The 14433-nt window shown below is 39.2% G+C and overlaps 1 protein-coding gene across 1 annotated transcript in view; it reads left to right on the top strand.

The window, feature by feature from the left end:
• LOC120565923 (ephrin type-B receptor 1-like) overlaps positions 1 to 14433 on the top strand; it is a 98457-nt gene that overhangs the window by 18070 nt on the left and 65954 nt on the right. The window lies entirely within an intron of this gene.

The following is a 14433-nucleotide window of genomic DNA, read 5'->3' on the forward strand; positions in this document are numbered from 1 at the left end:
GCTTTATCTGAACCAACAGTCCAACCCAAAGATATTCCGTTAACATTGATATAAAATGGAGAAAAGCAGCAAATTCTCACATTTGAGAAGCAGTAGCAAGAGAATGAATGACATTTATGGCCAAAAAAAGGACTCAAATGGTTAATTGGTTATCAAAATGGTTGCCCAATCAATTGACTAATCAATTATTTGTTTTAGCTGTGGATTTCTGTCAGTGTGTGCACCGCCAACGTTTACCTCCATTGTATTGGTGTCGGGGCAAAAATTGCAGAAATTCAAGAGACCTCAAAGCCTCGGCATATAAAAATGATTTAATGATTATGCATGAAATTCAGATCTTTCTAATAGACTTTCTATTAATAATGTGTAGTAACACCATACAACACCAACCCAGGGCTGCCTCATGCTCTGCAAAAGTTTCTTCCTCTCAGGGGTCGTGGCAGCAGCAACTCCACCCTCACATTGTGGTCTACAGAGAGTCTTCTAGCACGAGGCTCCATGCTGACATGACCAAGCTTCAAACTGTGCGAGCATGTGTCTCTCAGGCAGGTTGCACACTCTAAGTTAGCATAAGGTGTCTCACTGAGTGAGCCGGTGTCTTCCAGGCTGGCTTTGGCAAAACATCTGTCAACAGATTGACCCGCTGATAGATGGAGGCTGTCAGGGGAGATACAGCAGAGGCATGGTGGCATGTGGTCAGCTGATATCTTTCTCTTTCTTTCTTTGTTCATTTCTGTCTTTCTTTGGCTGTCTCCGGGGAGACAAGCGGAGACACATGCTGACATATGATAAACAGATCTGTGACTAATGGTCTACCTTAATAGAATACAAATGCCAAGCAAGGAAAAGCGGGGTTCACAATATAATGCTCAAAGCTGGAGTCTGCTTGTTTTTAATTATCTTCTTATATCCCATCGGTATGGTGGGGGATGGTGTACGATTAAAACTGGTACATCGGCTTGGTTGTGTGCTTTGATTTTTGGAAGTATTGATTGGCTTGTCAGGTCACGCTTGTCCTGGTGTAATGTCAGTAAAGTAAATTATATATTCATCTTCAAATTACTTTGACATTTCACTGCTGGATACCAACAACATAGCTGCCAAATCTTCTGCTTTTCTTGTAATTTCAGCCTGTACATTAGGCTACAGTTTCCTCTGGGAAACCAATGTTGATTCCCTGAACCTTAAACAAAGTTTAAAAAATCTGCATTAATAGATCATGTTAATGCAGTAACCTGTTAACCCCAAAAGACAATGGAAAAGTGAGAGACGCGTGGTCATGTTTTCATTGTCAGTTGGTGTCAGGATCTCAGAAGACGTTTTCTGCTGTGAAAAAGGGTTTTAGGGTCTTTGTCCTCTTTTAGTAGTCTTATCATTATGCAGTAAACAACATGCTTTAGCAATGATTAACGTTGGACACCAAAATTACATTCTGGCTTTTGCTGGACATGTAGGGCAGGGCAAGAGTCAAATATGTCAACTGATGAAAATGACACAAAGAAGAACTCAATTACAGCATAACAAGTGTAATGTTGGACTTGTCTCTTGTCTTTGACAATGTAAGTTGATGCTGACATAAAAAATATTGTGGATGGACTCAACAAAGGCATACTGTAGAAAAAAAAAGTTTAAATTTAAAATGATGGGAGTATATGTTAGGGCTTGGCAATATATCCATATTATATTGATATTGTGACATGAGACTAGGGGTCCGTTTACAGAAAGCAGGTTTAGTGAAAACTCTGAGTTTGTTAAAGGTCGCATGACATGGTGATCTTTGGATGCTTTTATATAGACCTTAGTGGTCCCCTAATACTGTATCTGAACTCTCTTTCCCAAAATTCTGCCTTGGTGCAGAATTACAGCCACTAGAGCCAGTCCCACAATGAGCTTTCCCTAGTATGTACCATTTCTGTGTCTGTAGCTATTGAGGAGGATAGGGGGGGGGCAAGGTGGAGAGTGGGGATGTGGCCTTGACCAACTGCCACTTTGCTCGTTTGAAAGCCATGATGTCTCTCTCTCATGGGTGGGCCAAGTTCTCTGGGCGGGCAAAGCAGAGAAAGGGGAGGTAACCTTGCTCCTTATGACCTCATAAGGAGCAGATTCCAGATCAGCCCATCTGAGCTTTCATTTTCTCAAAGGCAGAGCAGGATACCCAGGGCTCGGTTTGCCATGGGACCTTTAACCCTGAGATGAGGGAAACTCTGAGTTTTCTGTTTCAGAAAGAGAGGTAACTTAACCTCAGAGTCAGTTACTATGGTAACTGAGCCTGTGAACCTAACCAGGGGTCCGTTCCAGGTAGGAGGTTTAACAAACTCTGAGTCTAACTCTGATCTCTGAGTTGATTTACCCTGAGATGGGAAACTCAGAGTTTTCGGTTCCAGAACAGCTGATTTGAGTTGGTTCAATCAACTGGGAGTATGTTCACTCAGGTGCACATAAGGCAGTATGAATGGAGCCATGATTCTACGATTCACCATGGTAACAACCACAAACAAACTGGTCGGCGGAAATACTCATGCGCACAAACAGCGAGTTTGAACATGCATTTCGTTAAAAAGGCAAGACAGCGGCTGCTGCTGCAAAAGAGAGAGAATTGGTGTGGGAGAAAATTGCTGCTCGAGTCAATGCATACGCATTAACAGTGTATTAATTTCATATTTAATCACAGTTAACTTATAATATTAGGCTACTGGTGAAAACTGGAATTGTAGGCTACACCTATAATTTTATTCAGGTGCAATCCTGCGGGCGAAAAAGTAAACTATACTATTCCCATTCTGAGGCTGCAGGACCATGATCATTAACGGAACTATAAGTATAATCATTTATTTCTTTTTAATGGCTCTCACTGGTCTGTGTCCAGGGAACACTACAAAAACGTTTCAGAGCGATCACACTTTTCTGACGGCTCTACATACAGTGGTTTTACTATTACAGTATGATCCGCTGCTGTTATATAGAAAACTGCCGTTTGCAAAAAACGTAATGCGACACAAAGAATCTGCTGGGATGTTAAAGCCTGTCCACGATGTTGAACTAGTGGAAGGATAAGGTATCTACATATCTAATAGACTGATAAAAAATACCACTCAAATCGGTTATGTGGAAATGAAAATACATCTTGTCGGGACTCAATATCATCTCCCGACGTAAACTCTATGAATTAATACAGCTTTTTCATCAACGGGATCGTCGACAAAAGGACATGACATGTTTGAGAAAAAAAACATTTTATAGTCTAACATAAACCAATACATTTTTTTATTCATGCAGATAACAAACTGCATTAAAATGCGCCTGATACAGACTGAATGAATGAGGAAATGAGTTTCCCCTCCCTCTGAGAGGGAGGAGACTGAGAGAAACTCAAGTTTTTTTTCCCCGTTTCTTGAAGAAAACCTGCTCCCGACCAAGTTAGGTTCACAGACTCAGTTACCACAGTAACTGACTCTGAGGTTAAGTTACCTCTCTTTCTGGAACGGAAAACCCAGAGTTCCCCTCATCTCAGGGTTAACCAACTCAGAGTTTTCACTAAACCTGCTTTCTGGAACGGGCCTCTGGTCGGGAGCAGGTTTTCTTCAATAAACCTTGAGTTTCTCTCAGTCTCCTCCCTCTGACACGGCGCTCTTCCATTTCCTTATTCATTCAGTCTGTATCGGGCACATTTTAGTGCAGTTTGTTATGTGCATGAATAAAAAAACAAACAGTGTTGGTTTATTGTGCACGCGCTTAGCTCTGAGTCAGCCTACTCCGAGTTGATTGAACCAACTCGAATCAGCTGTTCTGGAACAGAAAACACAGTTTCCCATCTCAGGGTAAATCAACTCAGAGTTCAGGGTTAGACTCAGTTTGTTAAAGCTGCTTCCTGAAACCCCTGATATCTATCTAAAAGTTTTGATATCCTAATGGCATAAGTGTTGTCTTTTCCTGGTTTTAAAGGCTGAATTACAGTAAAGTGATGTAATTTTCTGAACTCATCAGACTGTTCTAGCTGTTCTATTATTTGCCTTTACCCACTTTATTCATTATATTAACATTATTGATATTGATCATATATCGCATGGTGTAAATATTTTGTGAAAGCAACAATAGTAAACCCTACAAAATGGTCGCAATATCGATAGTGGGGTATTTGGTAAAAAATTTTATGATATTTTATTATTAGATATTTTTAGCTGATTAATTAGTTAGTAATTTACAGAAAATTTGACAGTTTTTAAAATAGGACAATCATTTATGTAATTTTGAATGGGAAGAAATGCTAAAAAGGTACTAGTTTCAGCAAGTTTTATTAATAAACTGCATATTTTGTTTGCACTGTTAGATGGACAAAACAATGTGAATACATCACCCTGGGCTCTTATATAATAATTAATAGAAAAATCGGCTGATTGATAATGAAAATAATTACTAGTTGCTGCCCTAGTATTTTGTAAAATGCATTATTTGTCCAAGTCTAATGTTTGCTAAAAAATGAGCTTATTTGAAGAACTCGACCACATTCACACAAAGATTTATAATTGAAGGCTCGGCTGAAAATGTTGGCTTGTCGCAGTCTTCAGTACACTAGAGATGTGTATTTGATCGGACTTCTTTTTCATTGACACATTGCTTTCTCAATGCACTTACATCAGAGTAAGAGGCTGTAATGCTGCTGTGGGTGTATTCTTTGTGAATAGGATGAGCTTGTCGCCGTTTGAGATGCAGTGTAGATGTACTTAAACACACAATACATACTATGGTCCATTTCTATTCAGCTACTAGGTCCTTTTCCATCAGGCTTTTTTCTGATCGCAAGTCACATATAAAATTATTTTGACTCCCCACTTTGATGGACTCCCCCAAGGTTTCTAAATGTCATGTACATGTCAAAATTGCGAAAATATAAAATGGAAGTATATATATAGTATAGTATATACTTAAGATTGATTTGATGAAAAAAAGTGGGGGATTAGGGCTTTGATGTTGGGGGCTTGGAGATTAAATGTCGGCGTTTGGAGCTGTAATGCTTCAATGTGTAGCTCTCAGTTCTGCTTCTTCTGATTTTGTGTCCCACTCATCTTTCATTTCTGACTGGCAGCTCTGAGACGCACACAGTGAAAACATCGGAAATCTCTTGATGCTCTTAAAGCCCTAATGGATTTTACCACGTAGTTTTGTGAGTTTTATGGCAGTTGAAGTTGGAGTTTCATTTACAGTGTACTCAAGATGTCAAATCAAATTCGGTGATACTTTCTTAAAGGGGAACTCCATAGGTTTTACACTTAAAAGGTTATATATTGGAATAACCAAAATCAGTACCAGTAATGTAATCAGGTTTATTGTTGTTTGAGTTTTGAGACTGCACATTTCTAACAGAAAGACAATAAGAGTTAAAAAGACGTGCGTGTTCAGCACAGGAAAGGAGGGGGTCTACCAAAACGATTATATTGGTTGTTTTGTGGGAAATGTAGGATCAAGTTTTTTTTGGAGCTTGACCCAAACTACGGAATAAAAATTGGAATATCTCTGCTTCGTATTGTATGTATTGACCATTCCTTTTTAATCTGTCTTTTGTGAGTTCCCCATCTTTATGGAAGTAAAATATGAAATCAGCGAGGTACCCATGAAGCTTCATATTTGACCCTTAAAGCATTAACCTCCTATCAAACCCCACTATATCACATGCAGAGGGCTGTGTTAATCACTATTACAGTGCAATGCAAGAATTAAATATTATTTTTCTCTGCAATACCAAAAACCCTTAGCGCATGGTATCTGCTGATACCGTGTACCAATCCTAACCACTGCTGTTTTTGTTTCCCAGATATTTGTTACCCTTACTTACTGCATGGAACACATTTCCAAAAACATGAGGCTGTATCTGTAACTTTGTGGCAATGCTAACTACAAATTGTTGACACCATAGGTTTAACAGTAAGGGCCGCCATTGCTTTCACATTGAAAAGCATTCATTGTGAAGCACTTGCGCATCAAAATGGCCGATAGACAATCTGCTAAATAAGGCCAGTATTGGGATTGGTGCATCTCTTGCTTCAGTATTAATTAAATTATCCTCTATGATGAGTTCAACAGCTGTTTCCTCTCTCACCTGGGTTCCCATCACTGAGCCTCCATCTATATGCTGACAGTCTTCCTGTATATGGAAGACACTCTTTTCAGTCTTGAGAAATCACGTCTGAAATCAAGCAAAGTAATGTCTATATCCATTGTCCTCCAACCCCACCACACATTCCTCACTGGAATTTTAATTTTACCTGTTTTTATTTCCATTTAACAAAAGAGGACACATGGCTGCTCATCCAATTCACCATATGTTCCACAGTGAGCACATCAACTTTTATTTGTGCCTACAGAAGTTAAATCAGCCTCACCCATGCCCACTCTTGAACCCTCTGAATTACCCAGCCAATCAATGCACTGAACAATCAGGTTAACTAACGATCCGACATGTGACAATGTCTTATGTGGCGTCTACAGGCGTCACTCTCCTTGAAAAAACAGGGCATGTCAGATAGAGGCCTGTTCCCCTTGTGTTAGGCACAAAGGCACAAAGGATTCTGCCACATTGACAGACTGGATGCTTCACACAGCGCTGGTGTCCCTGAGCGAGCGTGTGCACATGTGTGTGTGCACGTTTCTTTTTGTGGTAGTGGCAGTTTCGTGTTAAGTTTCTTCCAGAGAGAGAGAGAGAGTGAGGGATATAAAGACAGGCTTCATCAGGGCTCAGTTCTAAAAATAAGAACCCAATATATTCTCGTTTTATTGTTGTGCCGTTCCTTTTTTCTAAAAGACAATACGTTATTTATTTATTTTACAGTGACTAGCACACCCTGTTGTCTAAAAACTCAATATCTTGCAGTTGTATTTATAGTGGCAAGCCTCTACTGTGACAAGAAATCGTATTCTGGAGAACAGCGATACATCTTCTGTGTTTTAAAGCCCCAAACATGCCCTGCTTCTTTAAAGACTGTAGTTTTCAGAAAGGTTTCTGTAGTAGAGCGATGATACGTTATGTTTTCCAACAGTGACGAGCATGTCCTCTTTCATCAAGTGAAATCATTACACCACAAGTTTTCTAGGTCAAGGCTGTTAACAGATGTGATAGGGGTGAAATCAGAGGGTGAGGGAGAGACATAAAGGACATGATGGAGAAAGAAACAAAGACAGGGACCACAAAGTCTGAGACTGAAAGTGTGTGTGCGTGTGTTTTGTGTGAGATGCTTGCTCACTAAGAAACTGTGACACAGATAAGTGCTCTTGTGACAGCTTGGTTTTTCTTTTTAACACGATGGCCCTGCGCCTCTGCCAGCTTCCATTCACAACAACGACGTGTCAGCAATGAGAAAAACAACCTGATATCTCAAGGCATGGGTTACACTTGTGCACACGTCTGATCCTACAGATCTGTAGCTGTGAGAGCACACTGCTTTGTGGGCACATTTGGCCTGAAAACGTCTACAATGCGTGTGATGGATGGATGTCTTTAAATCTGTGACCATTCATTATCTGTTTATCACCTGTCAGGTAGTCTTTTGTCCATGCTTTTGGTTGGTGTTGGAAGGGTCAATGGTTTGACATGTTTTGAAGAAATATAAATAATATCGTAAAAATTTGTTTTTGGCCACATGCAGAGCTGAACAAGCTGTAAATTACTGTGAGTAAGTTAGCGAAGCAGCTGCCTATTTACACATCTGGAAGACGCTGAGCAACATTAGCAGTCATTCGGAGCAATTGTTCTGATCACTGAGTGTAAGTTAAATATGTACTCTGTCTGGCCTTCACCAACAGCTGTGGGAAATATCTGGCGCTTTAGCTTCTAAATGCTCTACTATGTTCACCAACTAGTCGCTAACATTGTCTGATGCTTGGTGCTGGCTACGGAGCATACAGGGGACTGTTTTTGGAAAACAGCTGTCTGCTGCAGCTGGGAAAAATAATGACAATGAAAAGTTGCTGACCGTAAAAGTAAAACAAATGAGCCAAAAGAGGCTAAAATGCTCCACGGAGCTGAGGGAAACTGCTGAGTCAGGTAATAATTTTGTCTGTGAGTTTGTCACTGTGTGCGACTTCTTTTCTCGTAGTTGTCTGCTCCATTGTTACTGTAATATCAAATGTTGGATTAGTCCTGCTTTAATTCTGTTCAGTTTGATTAAATTAAACTGCTGGTGGAATGTGTGACAATACATAACAGCACAGTTCTAACATCACATAGTCACAGTGATAAATAACAAATATATATATATATATATATATATATATATATATATATATATATATATATATATGTATATATGTATATGTGTGTGTGTATATATATATATATATATATATATATATGTGTATGTATATATATATGTATGTATATATATATATGTATGTATATATATATATATATATATATATGTATATATATGTGTGTGTGTGTATATATATATGTGTATATATATGTATATGTGTGTATATATATATGTGTATATATATATATGTCTAGTAGGCTTACACGTAAAGTCAATAGTTGTTATCTACAAAGAAGTTTAAATCAGGCCTCTACATTATTATCTACAGCTACAGGCTTTATGGTCCATCAATATGAAGTAAAGCAATATATAACTGTATTGTATTAGGCCCACTTATATCAAATGACCAATTCAGCAATTGATATTTGCTTAAACTCAAGAAGAAACAGAATACTAGATTCTGATGCTTTCCTCCTATTTAGTTATATAAGGACTTTCTTCAAACCCATTTTTACTGAAACACTATTATGTAACTTCATAATGTATTGCATGCTGTTTACTATAACTACTCTATTCAGAATGATGTGTGTGCCATAGTCTATATTTTAGCAGGGACGGAGGTGCTTGAATTACCCCTCTTGGTAAAAGGAGTTTAAATGTGCATAAATAAAAGTGGAGCTGACAGTAGCTGAAACCCAGAATACTTAAAGAGGCATAGCACCTAATTTAGTAGCTAGGAAACTGAGCGCAAAAGCTTAACACCACAAAGAGCAATTTAGCAACCTCAAGTGGAACTTTGACACAGGAATATTTTATCGTCAGGATTGTGCTCTTGACACAAACACGCCTTTATTAAACAAAAAAAACACTTCTAGTAAAAAGGAAAATGGGAACAAAGCCAATAGCCACATGAAGCAGTAAGATTTGTCAACACAGGTCACTCAAGTAATCATATACAAGCATAGAGGAAGACATTTAACTGGAAAGAACTGTGGAATACAGAGGCATTGTTAACAATATTTATAATTTTATCAAAAGTTCAACTATTTGGCTTGGAGTCCTTTGTGTTCATCACTAATATACTGTCCTATTGCAGGTTGGCAAATAAACAGAGAGTAGCTATTAATACACAAGGAGCAATAGCCCCATGTGTCTAATTTGTTTTGTGCAGCACAAAGAGGAATAGAAATCAAGAAGGAACTTAATACCAGTATTAGCAGGAAACGTTAGCAGGGGGAGAGGGACTAATAAACGTGATAGAGCAGAACCTATGGTCGTGTTGTTTTCCTATACTTAGTGGACTAGTCAAAGAGACTTAGACAGTTTCTACCTCTAATCGATAATAGTTAAATTTACAGGGCATTTATCAGGGCATCAGGTATTAAAGTGCACTTCCATGTCTTGATGTTGTAGTAATATAATTGGTTTCTAAGACATGGGCTTTTTTTTTTTTTGGAGCCTCAAATAGCCCCGCATACTAGGGACTACAAGGATGTCTCAGCCAATGTTGTTTCTACTTTGACCATTCTTTAAAAAAATCTGTCTTGTGAAGTGCATTACTAAATTGCTGGAGTACCCCTTTTAAAGAGATGCTTTTGTTTTGAGATAGTGAATTCTTTTCTAGACAGGCCCATACATTATCTAAAATAGACATACACACCAGTAAGTATATAGGATACAAAATGTAGTTTAATTAGACTAACAATCCCTACTTTTAAAGTAGAGCTGCTACTGATCCCATAGACATCCAGTAATGTAGTATTTTCGGGGTAATATACCATTTCGTACATCTTCAAATTGCACCTAAAAAAGTAGCAGTGCGTGTTAGTTCAACTCAGGGTAAGTGGATAAAAAGGAAAATCCCCCCTAAACCAAACTCTCTTTAATTTATGACATAATGGTGTGATGCTATTGTAGCGCAATTGTCCGCAACATACGCCGCTCCTCATGTAAATAATGTCGTTGCATAGTTATGTCTTTTTTTTGCTGATACAATGTGTTTTTGAACTGCTGAGCAGACTCTTTTAAGACAACAGGGTCAGCCCATTAGCCAGTACAGATTGATGTTGAATGTGAAAATTATCGGGCGAGACTTTGCAGGCTGTGTACAAGCCAAAGTCTAGCTGAAGGGAACTGTGTGCAGAGAAGTAACAGTTTTGAGACACTAGAGTATAATACTGAGTCTGCTGAAGCTCCTGTGGGCCTAATGCAGAAAAACATTTTAGTCAGGAGCTGAAACTTCATAAGATTTATATATGCTTGCTTTCATTCGTTCTTTCTTATAATCCAAGCCATCTTTTTGTTTAGCTGTTCATCCTAGTGTTTAATTCTAATTACATAACGTCCTGTGGAGAGGTAAATGCTCAGCAAGGTTACATGTGTGAAAGAGTTTTTTTTTTTTTGATTTGTAGAGCAGAGAGCCCTGCCTCATAATTGTCTTCCTTATTGATTTTAGGGGCATGTGGGGTTGGAATAACAGAAAAGCTGCTCTGTTTGAGTTAATGTTTGTGTGTGAGAGCGTACTCATCTGTATAGCCCCAAGTATATTTGATATTTGCAAGTGCACATCTGCGTCTGAGTGTGTGTGTGTGTATGCTCCTGACTGAGTTGCCCTTCTGTGATGCTGTGCCATTTTACTTCAACACCTGATTGGTCAACAGCTGTCTCTGCGGGCGGCATGATGTCTTTTACTCCAGGAGGGCTTTTAGCGTGTGTTTGGCTGGTGTGTGTGCATGTGTGCGTGGTATTTCGGTATTCTCCCTTAATCACGAGTATGATGCTCCCAGGCGTGCTTTCTTTATTTCTCTGAGGCACATACAGTATAGACAGCACAGACACACACACACACACACACACACACACACACACACACACACACACACACACACACACACACACACACACATTTAGAGGCATATAAATCAGCACTAATTTGCAGTCTTTGAATAGACTAATCTAGTAAGAACACAATAGGTCAATTAGCATAGGATAAACCTCACTTGCCATTTGACCACCTGTACTTATACATACACACACACACACACACACACACACACACACACACACACACACACACACACACACACACACACACACACACACACACACACACACACACACACATGCATACATATAGAGAAAAACAAAACAGGAGGAGGCAGTGAACCAGTAAAATTACTTCTAATTCAGAGTCTGTGATGGAAATACTTTTATTTTCCCTTCTTGGGCCACAACAAGGATTTAACAGCCTCTTTGACTGCTACAATATCATACAGATTTACCTGCTGTTTCTTCTGCCATAAAATGGCTTTGGTTTTGTTCATTGGTGTTGCATTGGTTGAGGAGGTGCAACACTGCGGGGGAGGTGGGCACAGTGCTATCACAGCCTCCAATATGTCAAAAGTAATTAGGCTGATCGGAGAGTATACCCTATTATGCACGGACGGAGAGGTGTGCGCTGTGCGCTGTTAATTAGATGGATGAGTTGATGCACTCTAATAAACCCAGTGTAGATTTCTTCTCTTTTATGTAAACTGAGAATTCACAAGGCATGTTTGCTGATATGGTTTGGTTGTGCTGTTTTTACACTTCTGGACAAGTGGTTTGTAATTGTACAAAGATATAAAGAGAATTGAAACAAGTCACAAGTCAACAAGTCAATTCATCGTTAATCGAAAGATAATTAGTTAATATATAAATAAATTGTTTTTTTGCCAAAAATGCCAAACATTTGCTGGTTCGAGCTTCTCAAATGTGAGGATTTGATGCTTTTATTTGCCCAATATGCAAATGAAATGTCTTTGGGGGTTGCAAATAAGTTTGCGGTCGTTACCTTGTGCTTAATGGAGCATTTTCACTATTTTTGCCATTTTCCGTGTCCGTGTTACATGTTTGAAACCTATGTTTTATGTGGTGCTGCTGTAATGGCCAGGACACAAGAAAACTTGGAGCATGTATCAATAATTTAAATGATCGTTAGTTGTAGCCCAGAAAAATTATCAGACATTTGGTCAGATTTCATATTTTTATTCATTTAAATTTGTTCAATATAAAATAAAAATAATTTATAAAAAAATACTTTTTTATGTTTACACCCACACTCTCCCAGCACTTGTTCATAATGCTCTGTGAGCAAGATGTAATAACATAAAATGAGGAATGAAAGAGTTCTCACAAGAGTTCCTGGGCATTATGATGCAATCAATTTTCAATAAATGTATTACCAGCTAAGTTTATATTATATATATATATATATATATATATATATATATGCTAAAAGTGCCTGAATATGCCTTTAACACCTTGTTTTTGAACCAGAAATATGGTGGTATGGTTGAGTGTGACAGTGCACAGCCATTGTTCTATTCTTTAAGCAAAGCCCTATATCAAATCCCTTCTTGCAAGACTTTGCTGGAAGGTATTGCTTGGAAGGCTACATGAGCTATTCCAACACCTCTTCTGTCAACATTGTGGATTTCTCTCTATATTACCATTTTTCTATTTAGCCTCATTTATTTATTTATTTTTCCCAAACTTCAAAGACATCTGAACAGGCAAAATATTCAAGGCAGAAATAAACTGGGTCTTTATTATGCTCTGGGTCGATGTTTGAAAATCTTTGTTGACAACATGCCACTAAATGCACTGAAGCTACAAATTAGATAGTGACAATTGTCACCGTTTGAATAAGCTTTGGTCCAGGATTTTGATAGTCGACTACATTTTCGCGTGACAAGCATTTCATTTTCCCAAACGACCTTCATTCCCAAGAGAGAGCTGCAAAACTGGGTTCTGCTGTAATTAGGCTCGCTGGCAACAAAAAAGGAAGCACCCAAGGTAGAGGTGGGAGATAAAAGACAGGGAGGTAGAGTGAAGGAGAGGATGAAGGTGGGGGGGATGTTAGGAGAAGGGGGTGGTGGGTGGGCGAGATAATGAGAGGCAGGGTGACAGAATGAAAGAGTGCAAGAGGAGAAGAGCATGTCAAGAATCAAGGGGTGTTGTTTGCCTGCAGCTGCCTGGTGGTGTGATGTCGTTGAATCTTTTCACCTTGATTATTACAAAGGGCTCTGTGTTCGGGTCTGTGTAGTCTATATCCTTCACGTTCCACTGCCGGGATTGCTCCGGTGCTGCCTGAAATTCCGCCGGATGCATGCATTTTCGCTGATGTCCGTTTCCTTCCGCTTTCTTTGTGTTGGAATTATAAACTCCGGTTGATTTATGACAACTACAGTTAAACTGCTCCTCAGATCTCTGCGGGGTAAATCCAGACAGCTAGCTAGACTATCTGTCCGGTCTGAGTTTTCTCTCGCGCGACTATGTTGCAGCGGCTCCGTGCGGCGCTCGGCCCCGCCCAAGACGATTGTGATTGGTTAAAAGAAATGCCGGTTACACTTTACTTGAAGGTATCTACATAAGAGTGACATGACACTGTCATGAACGTGTCACAAACATAAACAAGTCATAAACAAGCGACTTTGAGTCTATGAAAAGCGCAAGATAAATTCAATTTATTATTATTATAAACGCTTCTTTTAGGAAGTGTCATTCGGTCTTTGTCATGACAAGTTATACTTAGGGGTTAGGGTTAGAGTTAGGGTTCATGACCCGGTCATGACTGTCATGACATGGTCATGTGTTCATGACCCGGTCATGTCACTCTTATGTAGATACCTTCAAGTAAAGTGTTACCGAAATGCCAATTAACCAGAGCATGTTTTTCTCCCATCCTGGAATGCTGTGGGGAGTAGCCAGACCCTCCTCTGCTCCACAGCGTGTGGATGGTCTGGCAAAGCGAGACTAAGGTCTGTGTTGTCAGCACGCCAACCTACTTATGTCAGCTTGAGCTTCTTAGCCTGTCTGCTCGCTTTTGATTTTGCATACGGCAGTTTAGTTCACCTACACAAGTAACGTAGGAGAGCTAAAAAAAAGCCTTCTGTGTAGTTCAAACACAGTTTGGGTTTTGGTCTTTATAGCTAATTTTCCCCTTCATGACAACTGTTCAGCGGGTGAATATTTTTATAACTCACCTGTTTAAATTATATTCAGGCTTAAAGTTCTGCATAACTAAGGGCCTTCCCCTGTTAAGTGACAGGTGGGCTGCAGTCACAGGAAGCAAGCATAGGCTTCATCCAACCCATCTATTTGCCTAGAAACCTATGGGTGGCATCATGGAAACTACGTCCATATTATA

This window comes from Perca fluviatilis, chromosome 9 (assembly GCF_010015445.1).
Source record: "Perca fluviatilis chromosome 9, GENO_Pfluv_1.0, whole genome shotgun sequence".
Taxonomy (NCBI): Eukaryota; Metazoa; Chordata; class Actinopteri; order Perciformes; family Percidae; genus Perca; species Perca fluviatilis.